Below are 14,124 nucleotides of genomic sequence, written 5' to 3'. Positions count from 1 at the left end.
GAGAAAAGAGATGGTAGAAAAACTTTGTTATGTTTTAGCCTTTCAACAGCTGCCTCTTTCTGGGCCTGATCTGTGACTCTTGCTAGGTTCCTAGTCTTGAAGAAAGTGCCCAACAGGCCTTCTGGTCCCTCCTCATCTCCATCCAGACACCCCTGGGGCTCCAGATAGCAGCCGTGGCTGGTGGGGACCCAGCGTGGTGGGAGCCTGGTCACTGCAGCAGCAGCAGGCACAGCAGCAAGCGCAGCAGCAGCAGGCGCAGCAGCAGGCGCAGCAGCAGCAGCAGGCGCAGCAGCAGCAGCAGGAGCAGCAGCAGGAGCAGAAGCAGCAGCAGCAGGCGCAGCAGCAGCAGGTGCAGCAGCAGCAGCAGGCGCAGCAGCAGCACGAGCAGCAGCAGCAGGCGCAGCAGCAGCAGGAGCAGCAGGAGCAGCAGCAGGAGCAGAAGCAGCAGCAGGCGCAGCAGCAGCAGGCGCAGCAGCAGCAGCAGGCGCAGCAGCAGCACGAGCAGCAGCAGGCGCAGCAGCAGCACGAGCAGCAGCAGCAGGAGCAGCAGCAGGTGCAGCAGCAGCAGGCGCAGCAGCAGCAGGAGCAGCAGCAGCAGGCGCAGCAGCAGGCGCAGCAGCAGCAGGCGCAGCAGCAGCAGGCGCAGCAGCAGCAGCAGGCGCAGCAGCAGCACGAGCAGCAGCAGCAGGAGCAGCAGCAGGTGCAGCAGCAGCAGGCGCAGCAGCAGCAGGCGCAGCAGCAGGAGCAGAAGCAGCAGGAGCAGCAGCAGCAGCAGGCGCAGCAGCAGCAGGCGCAGCAGCAGCAGGCGCAGCAGCAGGAGCAGAAGCAGCAGGAGCAGCAGCAGCAGCAGGCGCAGCAGCAGCAGCAGCAGCAGGCGCAGCAGCAGGCGCAGCAGCACGAGCAGCAGCAGCAGCACAAGCAGCAGCAGCAGCAGCAGCGGCAGCAGTAGGAGCAGCAGCACGAGCAGCAGCAGCAGCACAAGCAGCAGCAGCAGCAGCAGCAGCAGGCGCAGCAGCACGAGCAGCAGCAGCAGCACAAGCAGCAGCAGCAGCGGCAGCAGTAGGAGCAGTAACCAGAGGAGGCGGAGGAGAAGGAGTTGGAAAAGGAGGAGAGGTAGGAGGGACCGGGAGGAGGGGGCGGAGGAGAAGAAGGCGGGGCCGGCCGGGTTTAAAGCCCATTAAAGGGGGTGGGGGAAGTGAGGGAGCCCGGGAAGGGGGTGATAGATCTGGGGCTGGAGTCAGCTGAGCCTCTCGCTGTGAGAGCCGCGGATCCCGGTCCTCGGAGGAGGAGGAGGATCGCAGGCGGCAGCGGCGGCGGCGGCAGCAGCAGCAGCAGCAGCCGCCCGATCCCCAGGAGCTCCAGCGGCGGGAGGAGGAGAGAAAGAAAGGGAGAAGGAGAGAGGGAAGGGGAGGGGGAGACTCCGGCGGCGGCGATTGTGACGGCGAAGCCGCAGAAGTTTTCTTGAAAATCCTTGGGCGGCCGACTACGTGCACGGGCGTGCGAGTCTTCTGCGGACCGACTGGGCAACTACGGGAGTACCCGGTCCTGCTTTCCCACCCCACCCCCCTTCCCTCTGCCTTCTGCCTCGAATCCGTGCAGCTCGCCACCGACCCCCGCGCGAAAGCTCGGATCAGGGGGACCCCGGAGCCGGCTGTGAGCAGGGAGGGGGCCCGGGGCGGCCCCGAGGAGGAAGAGGAGGGAGGCAGCGGCGAACGGCACCGCCGGCAGCAGCAGGTAGGCATGCAGGCATGCAGGCAGGCATGCACGCCGGAGAGAGCAAGCCGGGGTTCCTAGCGGCTTCCGCCCGTCTGGGTACAACCTCCGTCCTCGACCTCGCCCCTCTCACCCAGCTTGCAGAAGTTTTTTTTGGGGGGGGGCCGAGGAGGAAGGTGGGGGAGGCGATTGCCAAGCGCCCCGAGGACCCCCAGGACCCGTCGGTCCTTTTCCTCCTCGGGTTGGGGAGCTGGTGTAGTCCCTGTGTGGAGGAGCGAACGCAGGGAAAGTTGTTTTCTGCAGCCCCTTCTGTCCCGGCCTGGCCCCGGGCCGAGTGCGGCCCGGAGCTGGCAGAAGCCGCCGGGGGAAGGCGGCCGCCCATCGCGCCTCCCGGAGGCTGGTCCGCGGAGCCAGCCCCCCAGCCCGACGGAGCTCGGGGCTGGGGCTGCTCCCGGAGCCGAGGGGAACCGGATCGGGGCTAGCTGCTCCGCAGCCCCGCCCGGCCCGGGGGCATGGCCCGCCGGCCTGCTAGCCTCCTGTCCGCGCCGCCCACCGCTCTCCTCCCGACCCCTTGGGGAGTGTGGAGCCTGCTCGCCTTCTTCTGCGGGCTGGTCACAAGTGAGGCACCCCTCCTCTCCCCAAGAAGGGGGGCGGGAAGAAAAAAGCATATACGGGCGGCATGGGGAGGGGTAGATTGGCCAGGCTGGGAGGCTATGGGAGCTATGGAGAGAGGAAGAGTGAGGGCGGCTGCCGCCGGGGTGTAATTGTTCTCTCCACACACACCCCCCCACCCCAGCCCCGAACTGTGATTCCGGTCCTTGGTCTACACTCCACTGGAAAGAGGAGGGGGCAAGGGGGGGGCATCTTTGCATCTGTATTTACTGTCTTGACTTGTCTATCTCTCACCGTTTGCTTATTATGTGTATTCCATCTCTGTGTCTATGTCTGCATGGGGGGAAGGGGAAGGGAAGGAGGTGACATTTTTGCATCTGTATTTGTTTTCCTGACCGCTGTGTATTCCGAACCCTGTGCGTGTGGATCACACACATGTATGTTTGGGGGGGAGATGGATGTGTGTGTGTGTGTGTGACCGCGCGCGTTAGTATTCGAGTTCTTGGAAAGAAGCTCAAGAAGTTGAGAACCCTCACTTGCCCCCCTTTCCCCTTCCCCTCCCCCTCCGTCTCCCCAGGCCAGCTTTTCAAGAAGTTTCATGGCACTCAGGGCCGGAGGAGGTAAGGTACAAAGATGCGGCTCGATGCCTGGTTTAACTGCCAGCCGTGGGAGCAGGCTTGGAGTGGGGCTGCTTTGGAGAAGGACATTTCTGATGCAATTCACTGCCTTTGGTAATTGCGTCTCCAAACCCCTGCCTCTCTCTCTCTCCCTCTCTCTCTCTCCTCTCTCTCTCTCTCTTTCTTCCCTCCCTCTCTCTCTCTCTCTCCCCCCTCTCTTTCTTTCTCTTTCTCTCTCTCTCTCTGTCTCTCTCTCTCTCTTTCTCCCCCCTTCCTCTCCCTCTTCCTCTCCCTTTCCCTCTCTCCCCCTCTCCCTCTCTCCCTCTCTCTCCCCTCACGGCCGCTGGAGCTCGCCGGCCACTATGCAAATGGCAACTAGATTTTGAGAGGGAGGACAGTGGCTCACCAAACTGTTTTTTTTAACAAACTTTGAGGAGCCACAAGTGACTTTTACACCATCGAGATGTGTTCGAAATCAAAGAATGTTGAACTTTAGCAATAAACAGTGAGCATTTTTCTCTACAATGTGTTTTTAAAGTCTTATTTTTATTACAAACCGAGTTCCAGACCTTATGTAAGAGGTACCCCCCCCAAGCAAAAAAAAAAGTCCAACTCTGGCAAAAGTATGTTTGCAAATCCACGTGTGTTATGGCCCCCACCTTCTCTTTATTGCTGTTTTAAAGCTGTCTGAAACTTCGGGCTTGAAAATGCTGATTCAGCAGTTGGGAGCACCGCTTTATGTCTGCTAGTGGTACTGTTTAAAATGTTTTGATTTGTTGTACTAGGAACATATGTTGTTAGTATGGCAACAAAACTCTGAGCCTGACATTGCCATGTAAGGGCTTTTTTTTTTCATCCTTCATTTGAGTAAAGTCACCCGCTCACCTTCCAAATGAGAAAAATAAGGGAGTTTTGCATCTGGTAAGAAGTAGTGGAAATTGTGGCCATTGAAACTGGTTTAAAAAAATTCTTCTTAAAGGGAAGTGCCTTTTTTTTTTTTTTAGTAGTTAAGAGTAAGCCTCTAAAAGCAAATTTAAATCTTTGCACCAGTGAGTCTAGAGGGCTAGGTTTTTTTTCCTGTTTAAAAAAAATAATAAAACTGGGGGCTTATTGAACTTATGTCCCAGTTGTACTTTGAGTACTTGAAAGAGAAGAGTAACCAGGCTAATCCCAGGATTAAAGGGGGTGAATTATAAGGACAGGTTGAGAGAGAGGGGGAGAAAAAAGCCCCCAGCAAACTAAAGATAGGAGGATGAGTAATACTGAATAGGGAAACAAAATCTCTCTGAAACGCCAAATTACAGAGAGTCAGAATATAGTGAGGCATGATGATATAACTAAATTATTTGGAAGTTGGAAGAAGGAGGCCACACAATTTTTAAAAAAATGAAGCCCAACCAGGAGACTTCATACTGATGCTCAAGCAGGCCTTGAGTATTTACAACCTATAGAAACCATATCCTGACTTGAACAAAGAAGTCTATTGTACTTTCCCCTTCATCTTAGACCTGTAAAATTCTTAGTTTGCATAACTGATAAAGTGTATTTGCTGATTTCAAAGTTGGCATAATTAAAGAACAACCCACTTCCTGTATATTCTGTCCAACTCTAGCTGCAGGGGGAGAAAGGGAGAGTGCTTGGGAGAATACATTTTAGTTTATTTTGGAGACTGTTTAAGTTGCCAGTGTGTTAGGAACCCTCCATCTGTCTGTAGAAAACTTGAGCTCTCTTTTCATGCCCCCTTCGAATGAAGTTTGCATACTTGCATGTATGTCTGGGTATTCTTCATGTTGCCTGAATAATCCACATAGATCTGTTTTGCAGCCTGTTAGAGCAACATGCTATCTCATCCTCTTATGAGAAGTAAATATTTGCATCATTCCTTCAAGTAATCAGCATTAAGTTCAGATGTTTATTTAAATCAACTTCCCTGACAAGTATACTGAGATTTTTTATTTCTTACAACTCCACTGTTGGCCTTTCCTGTATCACAGAGTGGCATGTAAGAAACTCAGATGGTAAACACAATTTCTTTTCTGTAACTGGAGCTAAAAAATTAGCCTCCGAGAGGCTTAATGGACAAAGGAGCTGTGCAGTGAGACCCTTTTGACAAGATTTTTGCATAATTTATTGGCTGGTGGTGCAATATTTAACACTTGGTGCTTAGAGCCTAACCCTGCATGTTAATAGGCTTATATGAGAAGTGAGTGAACTACTCTTGATTCACTGAAGCCTTTACTTATTTGTCTTTAAGTTGAAAACCTTGGTTAGTATCCAGTCCGATTGAAACCTAACAGCTGATTTTACTTTTCTGAACTCAGTGTGTAAAATCACCCAAATCATTGCATTTTCCTCAGCTTAATTTTTGGGGGCACATTGTATCACTGTGACATGCTGGGTAGAAGGCCTGCCCTTAAACCTAAACCTAGGGAGGAGGGGAGCCAAACTTCCCCTCCCTTATCATTGGGTGAAGTCATAAGAATGGGTGCTTTGAAAATGGCACTTTTCTCTGTCTCCCTTTGTCTCTGTCTCTCCAATCATCTGTCTCTCTCTCTCTGTCATCTCTCCCTCTGTCTCCCCATCCTCCTTCTCTTCTCCCTCATCTCTGTCTCTCTGTCTCCTCTTGGTGTTTAGTTATAAATTGAAAGAGCAAAGTATGTAATTTATGAGGACTTTCACTTATATGTGCCATATAAGGCTGCTTTCCCCTTTTTTTCTGCTTCCTTGGATTGTATTAAGAGTTTAAACTTCATATGCCCCTATTAATCAGTTCAGGGCTGTTCATGAAAGGGAGGAAAATTGAGATGGAAACTCTCTCCTTGTCCCCAAATGGCAATCTTGAGCCCCTCTTGTTTAAGGAAAATTGTATTAGTCTGTTGAAACAGAAGACAGACTGCCCCAATTTTAAAACTGTTTACATTTGTATAGGGAGAGGGAAAATCGACCATAAATAAAGTGAAACCTTTTGGGGATGGATACTTTTGACTTCTTAACCTATAAGATAGAGCTGAAATTAGTTATTTTGTTATTGGACCACTTTGACACCAAAGGGAGCCAACCTGATCATTTAAAATTTAACAGATGCAAACCTCCTTTATTTTTCTCTGTTGGAAGGTAACTGAGTGACTTCACTCAAGTGCAGTGTGGGGGGAAAAAAAATCCCTTACATGGCTGTGTCAGACCCGAGTTTTGCTGCTATTCTAACAACATAGTATGCTAGAACCCATTTGTAATAAGGTTCATTTCTTGTACAGAAATGACTGTCTAATGCACCGAGGGTGAAATGTCCCCTGGAACACAATTATACACAGTAATAGCCTTTGGGGTGTATCCATTAATCCATTATCATGCCTCACACCAACATTATGACATATGTGGGTACTTCCATCAGTAGTTATTCTGGGCACCTTTCACTTTTATGATGGCCCTCGGGGTGGAGGTGTAGACAACTGACAGGAACATGAATGTGTGATACTTAGAATTAGCCTGTGAACGTAAATACAACATAAATTCAGAAAAGGCTGTTGTATCTTAATTGAAGAATTGTATGTGCGTTATTCTGCTGTGACCAGGTAGTTAGTAGTTAGTTGAGTCATCTGGATGCAGCATTGACTAGACGAAAAGGAAAGCAATGTTGTTGTTTTTTTGACGGATTTGAGCACAACCTGTTTCTTATACAAGAGTGTATCCAGTTTAATCTACTTTGAAAAGTCCATCTAAAAGTATGTGCAATTTTTTGTCACCCAAAAATATCTCAGCAAAAGCTTTGTTACTATTAAAATTCTCTGTTCTAATGAAATGCTCTTTGTTTACAAACCTATGAGTTTCTGTGTTGGCCTTGAATTTTGGTGTTTCTTTAGGATAACTATTGTCCCATAACCTTTGCAGTCAGTGAGATATAACTGCTTCCTCCCTCCCCCATGCTTATACCCCCTAGACCCACCCCTGTGGTCATGAGAGATGGGTTTGACTTAGCTCAGTGTTCCCCATGCCTCCTTTTGCTGCAACAGGAAACATTTCTAGCTAAAGCATGGATAGCAACTAGAATCATAGGTCCTAGAACTAGAAGCACTGGCAGAAGCCATATAGTACAAATCCTTCATTTAGTAGATGAAGAAACCAAGACCCAGGGGTATTAGGTGACTTTTCCCAGCACACAGTGGGTTGTAGTAAGCATCAGAGACAGAATTTGAACCCAAGTCTTCTGACTACCAAGCTGATGTTCTGTCCTCTGTTCCAAACTAAACATCCCGCACAACCAATATATCTGCCATTTTAGAGAATGCTCCAGGGATAGGAGGCTTTTTGTCTTTAGCCATGTAGCAACTTGATTTTTTTTTTCTCCATAATTCAATCAATAAGTTTGTGGATTTTTAGTGCTCTTGGGAGGCTTTGTGCCAGTACTATATATAAGCTAACCTATTTATCTAATCTGAGTAATTGAACAGAAATATGAGAGTGATCTTTATTTTTGCCTGATGGTATTACACTATAATGCTCCAAAGTGTCCTCTTTAAGGCCACCTCTTTGGAAAGACTTTAGAGGCTCTATCCTTTTCTTCTCTTCCCCAAGCATAGGGCATAGTCTCTGATTTGTCCTGAGACCACAGAAATACTTCTGATTGGCTTGAATTTTGTCTTGTGGCTTGTAAACTGGAAATAAACATCTACATGCACTTTCTTCATATACCTCTCCTACCCCCCACTTCCTTTTTACATGTATTTTCAAGGACACTCCTTTGGATATATATATAAATTCTGATATATTTGACCTCAGATCCAGGAAGATCTTGTTTTTAAATGCTACCTCTCAACATCTACTGACTGTGTGACCTTGGGCATGTCACTTAAAATCTCAGTGCTCTCAGCCAACTCTCTTCCAGTGGAAGAAAAGCTGCCTACCTATATTAGGCAGTTTCTATATCTGGGGAATAGCCTATACCAGTAAAATTACAGGAACTTGAATTCCTATCTTGATATTTGTTAAAACATTTGTTGCATTATTTTATAGGTAGACCTCATGCTGTATTTCAGTTTTTTAGCTTTTAATATGGGGAGATTTAGAATTGTATCCACTGATTGTTTCTTTAATATGGGCTAATTGTGTGTTTAAAGATGTTTTTATTCTCTTAGAAGTTCAGAGACATCATGTGTTTCCCTCCCTTTCCCCTCACTCCTTTTTATTTTTAATGCACCAAGCATCCTCAGATGGATCTTGGATCTCCACCAGTGTAAAGCCCAACTTCTCCATGGCATAAAATGTAAATTCATACTAGCTAGCTTTTACATAGCGCTCTGAGGTTTGCGCAGAACCCGATACATATGTTATCTGTTTGATTCTCACAACAAACTTACAGGGTAGATACTCTTATTATCCCTGTTTTACAGATGGGGGAGCTGAGACTGAAAGAAATTAAGTAACCCTTGTCCACAATGATACAGTGAGTGTCTTGAGGCAGTGTTTGAACTCTGGTAATAAAAATAATTATTGAAGGCAGCTAGGTGGCTCAGTGGATAGAACACTGAGCCTGGAGGTAGGAAGACATGAATTCAAATTTGGCCATAGACACTTATTCACTGTGTGACCCTGGGCAAGTCATTTAACCTCTGTTTGCCTTAATCTACTGCAGGAGGAAATGACAAACCCTTCCATCTTCCTTGCCAAGAAAACCCTGTGGATGGTATTGGTGTGCCATGGTGCACAGGATCATGAAGAATTGAGAATGACTGAGCAACAGTAATAATGAATAATAAATAGCTAAGATTTATATAGTTTATAATAATTTATATAGTGCCAGATACTGTGTTGAACATTTTAGAATTATTATCTCATTTGATGCTTATAACAACCCCGGGAGGCGCTATTATTATCCCCATTTTATAGCTGAGGATATTGAAGCAGACAGAGGTTAAGTGACATGCCCAGGGTCACACAGCTAGTAAGGATCTGAGGCAGAATTTGAACTCAGGTCTTCTTGACTCCAGGTCTGGTACCATTGTGCACCCCAGGTTCAGTGCTCTTTCCACTTTGCCACCTACCTGCTTTTGGGATAGTGAACTATTCCATGTGGAAAAAGAGTTAAGTTGCTGCTAGTTAAGCCTTGGCCTCTTGTTTCAGATGTCTGCCTTTCTTCTTTTCTCTTTCCACACTTCTTTCTCCCTGTAAAATAAGGACACTCTCTAGATCATGTCCAGAACCTGAGTTTCTACCCAGGGATTTGGATTTGTTGTGGCTTTCCTGGTTCTGTTGCTTTATGCTTCTATTGGATAAGAGTTCCCAATCCATATACAATGGCATTAGCACTGTGCTACTTTGATTAAAAATCTCAGTAGACAATGCTCCAGGCCGGCCTGGGAGGGAATGGGAGAGAAGCTGTGCAGAAGGAGGTAACTGAGGAGGAAGCTACTGGAGCACTAGAAGTGTGGTCTCTGATACCCCTTGCAGGTGGGCCAGGGCTCGGACAGGGTCAGATTCTTGAATAAGCAGAATATTAGGGCCTCTTGGAAATGACCAGTTTTCACCACTGTAAAATGAGAGGACTTAACTTGGTAAATCTCATGAGACCATGACCTAGGACTCTTAGTGGCCTTTATTCTATGTCATTTGTGTTTTTTATTTGATTTTTTTTTTTGTTTTTGTTTCATTTTATTGTATGTCATTTTGCATGAAAAAACATTTCAGTTCAGCACTGTCCTAAACAAGAATGAAACTGAGGAAGGATTGTCCCTGAGTTTGTTCTTTATTGTCCTTTTGGCAAGTGAAGTCACTTACTCTTGTCTTTTCTGACAGATTTTTCATATTCTCTTGGGAATGCTTGAGAAAAATCTTAGGTTCCCTTTGGTGAAACTACCTTTCTGAGACTAGGGCTAGAAGTGTTGAAATCAGGAACAGGTAGAACCTTGGGAATCTCTGTGCCCTACATACAAGTGGCTCTGGGGCATCTCTCTGAGAATGGGTCCTAGGCAACCTATAGGTCTTGAATCCTATAGAAAAGAGATTAATGTAACATCTGTTTCAAGAGTCCTTCCAACGGAGGCTATTGTTACTGTTACTCTGTCTTTAAGAGTCAGTTGGAATGTGTAGGATTTGGTTGGGGATGTCAGTTTTGGAGAAAACCGAGAAAAGTTAATATGGAAGATTTGGAAGAAACTGAGGAGATGACAGAAAGAGGATGAGGGAAAATATTTTTCTTGGAGAATTGTTTTAACTATTATTTGATGAAGAAATAGATAATTTTATGAGGTGTGAATCTGGAGAGAAAGAATGTGAAGGGTCACGGTTTGAGAAAAGTGGAAGAAATTATTCTATCACTTGTAGAAAAAAACTAGAGGAGGCAGAGAGAAGGTGCAGATGTTATTTTTCTCTTCAAAATTATTGTAACTTTATCTTTGGAAGAGACAAGTTATTATCCCAATCTGAGTGAAATAAATATAGTTTGAATTATTTGAATAATAGTTTAGAAGTCATCTGCTGTTACATAGGTTTGAAGTAAATGGCTATGATTGTTTTCACAGCCAAAATTCTATACATAATTATCTGTCTTATTATTGATTTCATTGTTAGTAAATTATATATTTGGTAAATTGAATATTTAATCTTGGGAAATTTAGAGACTTAATATTATGTAGAGATGAGTAACTACTATGATAAAGACCATTTCTCCAATTTATTAACTAAATAATATATGATGGACTAGAGGTAGGGGTTCAGAGTTTGGTTGATTAATTGAAAGTTGAAATTTTATTAATTAAGAAACCACATTTCTGTATTACTGTAGAGCAGGGGTAGGGAACCTGTGGTCTGTAGGCCACATGTGGCCTTCCAAGTCCTTGGGTACAGCCTTTTGACTGAGTCCAAGCAAGTTTTACAGAATGAATCCTTTCATTAAGGGGATTTGTTCTGTGAAGTTTGAATTCAGTCAAAGGGCTGAAGTTGAGGACCTAGAGGACCACATGTGACTCCAAGGCTTCAGGTTCCTCACCTCCACTCTAGAACTAAGGATGATGAGATTAAGTATAGAACCGGTTGAATCTGACCCACAGTACTATTGACTATGGTTGTTTCTACCCATAACTTGTTAGATTAGATTCTTTCCTGTTCCCAGTTTTTTGGTGACCTTGAAGGCTACTGGATTGGAAAGAAAATATGGGCCTAGCAATAGTATCCACTTTTCCAATCCTGCAGAATCAATCCATTTTCCTTGCAGTCCTTGAGCACAGGACAAGTCCAGATCTGAATCCAGAGGGTTTCATGGAGAACTAACATGGCCCTCTCCTCTCAGCTACAAGGTGTTGAAAGCCATTCTGATTCTTGATAGATCCAGACAGTAAATGCTTCATTTTGTTTATGTTAGCTGCAGGACTCTGTTGTGTAACCATTTAAAGCTCTTTGTTTATTTAATATTATGTAATGACTATAACTTTACCCAGATAAACTAGTGACTAGGACTCTGATAAGTATTAGATTTTATCTGATTGGTGGGCATTGTTGGCAGAGAAGGGGGTTGGGGCAGGGAAGTAAAAATCCAGCTCTAGTATGGGTACCAAGGGAGAAAAATCCTGTATGGCACAATAATCATTAAACTGTTTTGTGCCAGAATGTCATGTGCCATGAAACGATCATCTTCAGTTTTGTGAGGACTTATTTTAAAAAAGGCAATGTGATAGGTAGAGCATTACACTTATAGTCTGGAGGCCTGGGTTCAAAATGTGGCAGTGTGTTTGGTTAGCTTTGTGAAACATGGGCAACTTCTCTTCTGAGGTGCAGATTCCTCAACTGTGAAATTAAAAAAAGCAAAGCATTGTACTTGGATGACTTTTAAGGCCTCTTCTAGCTTTAAATACAGGGCTTTGCAAAAGTCTTGGTAAAGATTTAAATTTTAATAGCTTGACCCAGACTAGAATTCTTTAAACACCCCATAGTGTTTAAAGTCTCCCTCCTAAGAGAGAAAAGGAATTTAGTAGAAAATATTTTAAATAATTATAAAGTATAATGAAAACATTTAAAATATATTAAAAATTTAAATAATAATTATCCTTGCTATAATGGATTTGATTTCCATATCCTTTTAGTAGGTGCAAACAGGAGACAACAAATCAGATTAATTAGTAATTTTGAGGTGGGTTTCAGGAATTTCTAGTTCAATTCCTTTCTGAGAGAGTTAAACACATTTTTTGTATACAAACACAGAGGATATCTTTACCTTCACCCTTCAGAAAAACAAATAATCAAATCACCTGTTCTACAAGTTTATTGTTCCTTTGATCAACTGCCATTTGTCTAGTCAATTGCAGGAATTCCTGCCAGCATTTTGATATAGACTTGTCTGAGACAGCCAGACACACAGGTAGCTATTGTCTGGGAAAACAGTCATCTGTATTACCAGGCACCATCTTAGGAGAGCCCGAATGAATTAAAGGCTTTGTATTTTTTTTCCCTTAAACTACTGAAATATAGTGAAATGATGAGGGCAATTTTGTACATAATGGAGGCAGCAAAAACAAAACAAAAATAAAACAGAAAACCGCACACAAAAACCTGAGGTTAAGCCTGGAGAGTTAGGTAAGAAGAGTACGCACAATAGAAGAGTGTGTACAGTGAATGATTCTCCCTTCTTAAATCTGCAGCCCCAGTAATTTGCAATTTAGATTCCCATGAACATTGGTATTACTTCCCTTTCCTTTCACCTTATGGGTTCACTCACCCCCCTCCCCTGCAGTGTCTTACATCTTATTTGAGCAGATCTTATGGTTCCTGCTGTTGTCTTATGAATAAATAGTGTTTCTTGCAGGGGGACAAAAGATGGGTTGTAGAAAGAATACTGTGTTTGAAATGGAAGATCTGGGTTCATATCATGACTGTATTTTAACACCTCTGTGACCTTGGGCAAGTCAACTCACGAACTTTCTAAGCCTCAGTTTTCTCTGCCACAAAGTAAAGGAGTTGATCTGTGTAGTAAGAATGACCAAGAAGCTTGGCTCTAGAGAAGATATGAGAAAATAGAACACCTCCCCTTCTTTGCAGAGGTACAATATAGCATATATTGTTAGATTTAATATATAATTAGTTTTGTTAAGTTGCTCCCCCCTTCCCCCTTTTTCTAATTTTCCCAGTTGATAACAAAGAATGACTTACGGGGTAGAGGAAGAGGGGAGGAAAATATTTGAAAATAAAGGTGATGTAAAAACAAAATATATCAATAAGAAATGTAAATAAAGAAGTTTGGTGTTATATATGATCTCCCAAGTTCCTTTCCAGATTGATAGCTTGTGTTTCCCAAGAGTTTTTTTTTCCTTCTTTCCTTTTCCTCTTTGACAGCCTTCCATGCAACCCCACCCACTACTGTTCCTTTGCCAGGTTTCTGAAGCTGTACCATTGTTGCAAATATTTGACTATTTTCCTCTGTTAGTAAAAATGGCAAATAGTTAACCCTGTGTTTGTTGTCTATCCTTCCTTCTTTCCTTCCTTCTTTTCTTCTTTCCTTCCTTCCCTTTTTTAAAAAAACAAAACAAACCATAACCAATAGACTGGTTTTTCAGCTCTGAAGAAGTAGCTGAAAGAAAGTGAAGGTGACATTTGGGAGAAGTCCTGGTAATATTTATTGAACCTTCTGGGAATATCAGATTTGGTTCTTATAACCCAGAGACATTTCTTTGGTCCCAGAGCTTCTTGTTTATTTATAAGGTAAAATGTTCAGGAACCAATCTGAAAATTCTGATGAAAACCATTGATTTAAATAAGATTAAACACATTCAGATGAAGTAAATGAGTTAGCTACTTTTCAGATGGATTAAATCATTTGGTATTTATTGATAAATGTGGTTTAAGCAAAGGCAAGTAGAGAAGTGTAATAAAAGGAGAAGACCTTGACATGGGAGACTTGATTTCTGCTCATGGTCAGCAGCCAATTAACCCTGTGATCTGGAGGAAGTCACTTAATATAACCCTTCTGGACCTTGGCTTCCTCAGATGTCAAATGAGTACAAAATGATTAGTAAGGTTTCTTCCCTTCCAATATTCTGTAGTTCAAATACACTATGTCCCCAAAATCATAGTACAGTTTGAAGATTTAGTAACTTCAAGAATATAAATGCTACAAACTTGAAAAAAAAACCCCATCATTTGAAAGTTTAATTATTTAAATTCTTTTAATAATTAGTTTTTGTGAATTTTGATTAATAAA

General features: G+C 44.0%; 1 protein-coding gene across 3 annotated transcripts in view; it reads left to right on the top strand.

The window, feature by feature from the left end:
• Window positions 1-1,599: 1,599 nt before the first annotated feature.
• The window catches only part of GRB10 (growth factor receptor bound protein 10), a 262,309-nt gene continuing 249,784 nt past the window's right edge, over window positions 1,600-14,124 (top strand). For all 3 annotated transcript variants that reach the window (XM_072598162.1, XM_072598165.1, XM_072598161.1), the window contains exon 1: window positions 1,600-1,734. The gene's annotated coding sequence lies outside the window, so the exon portion shown is untranslated. The remainder of the gene's footprint in view (window positions 1,735-14,124) is intronic.

The sequence above is a fragment of the Notamacropus eugenii genome, chromosome 3 (assembly GCF_028372415.1).
Source record: "Notamacropus eugenii isolate mMacEug1 chromosome 3, mMacEug1.pri_v2, whole genome shotgun sequence".
Classification (NCBI taxonomy): domain Eukaryota; kingdom Metazoa; phylum Chordata; class Mammalia; order Diprotodontia; family Macropodidae; genus Notamacropus; species Notamacropus eugenii.
This window is presented reverse-complemented; position numbering and strand designations above follow the sequence as displayed.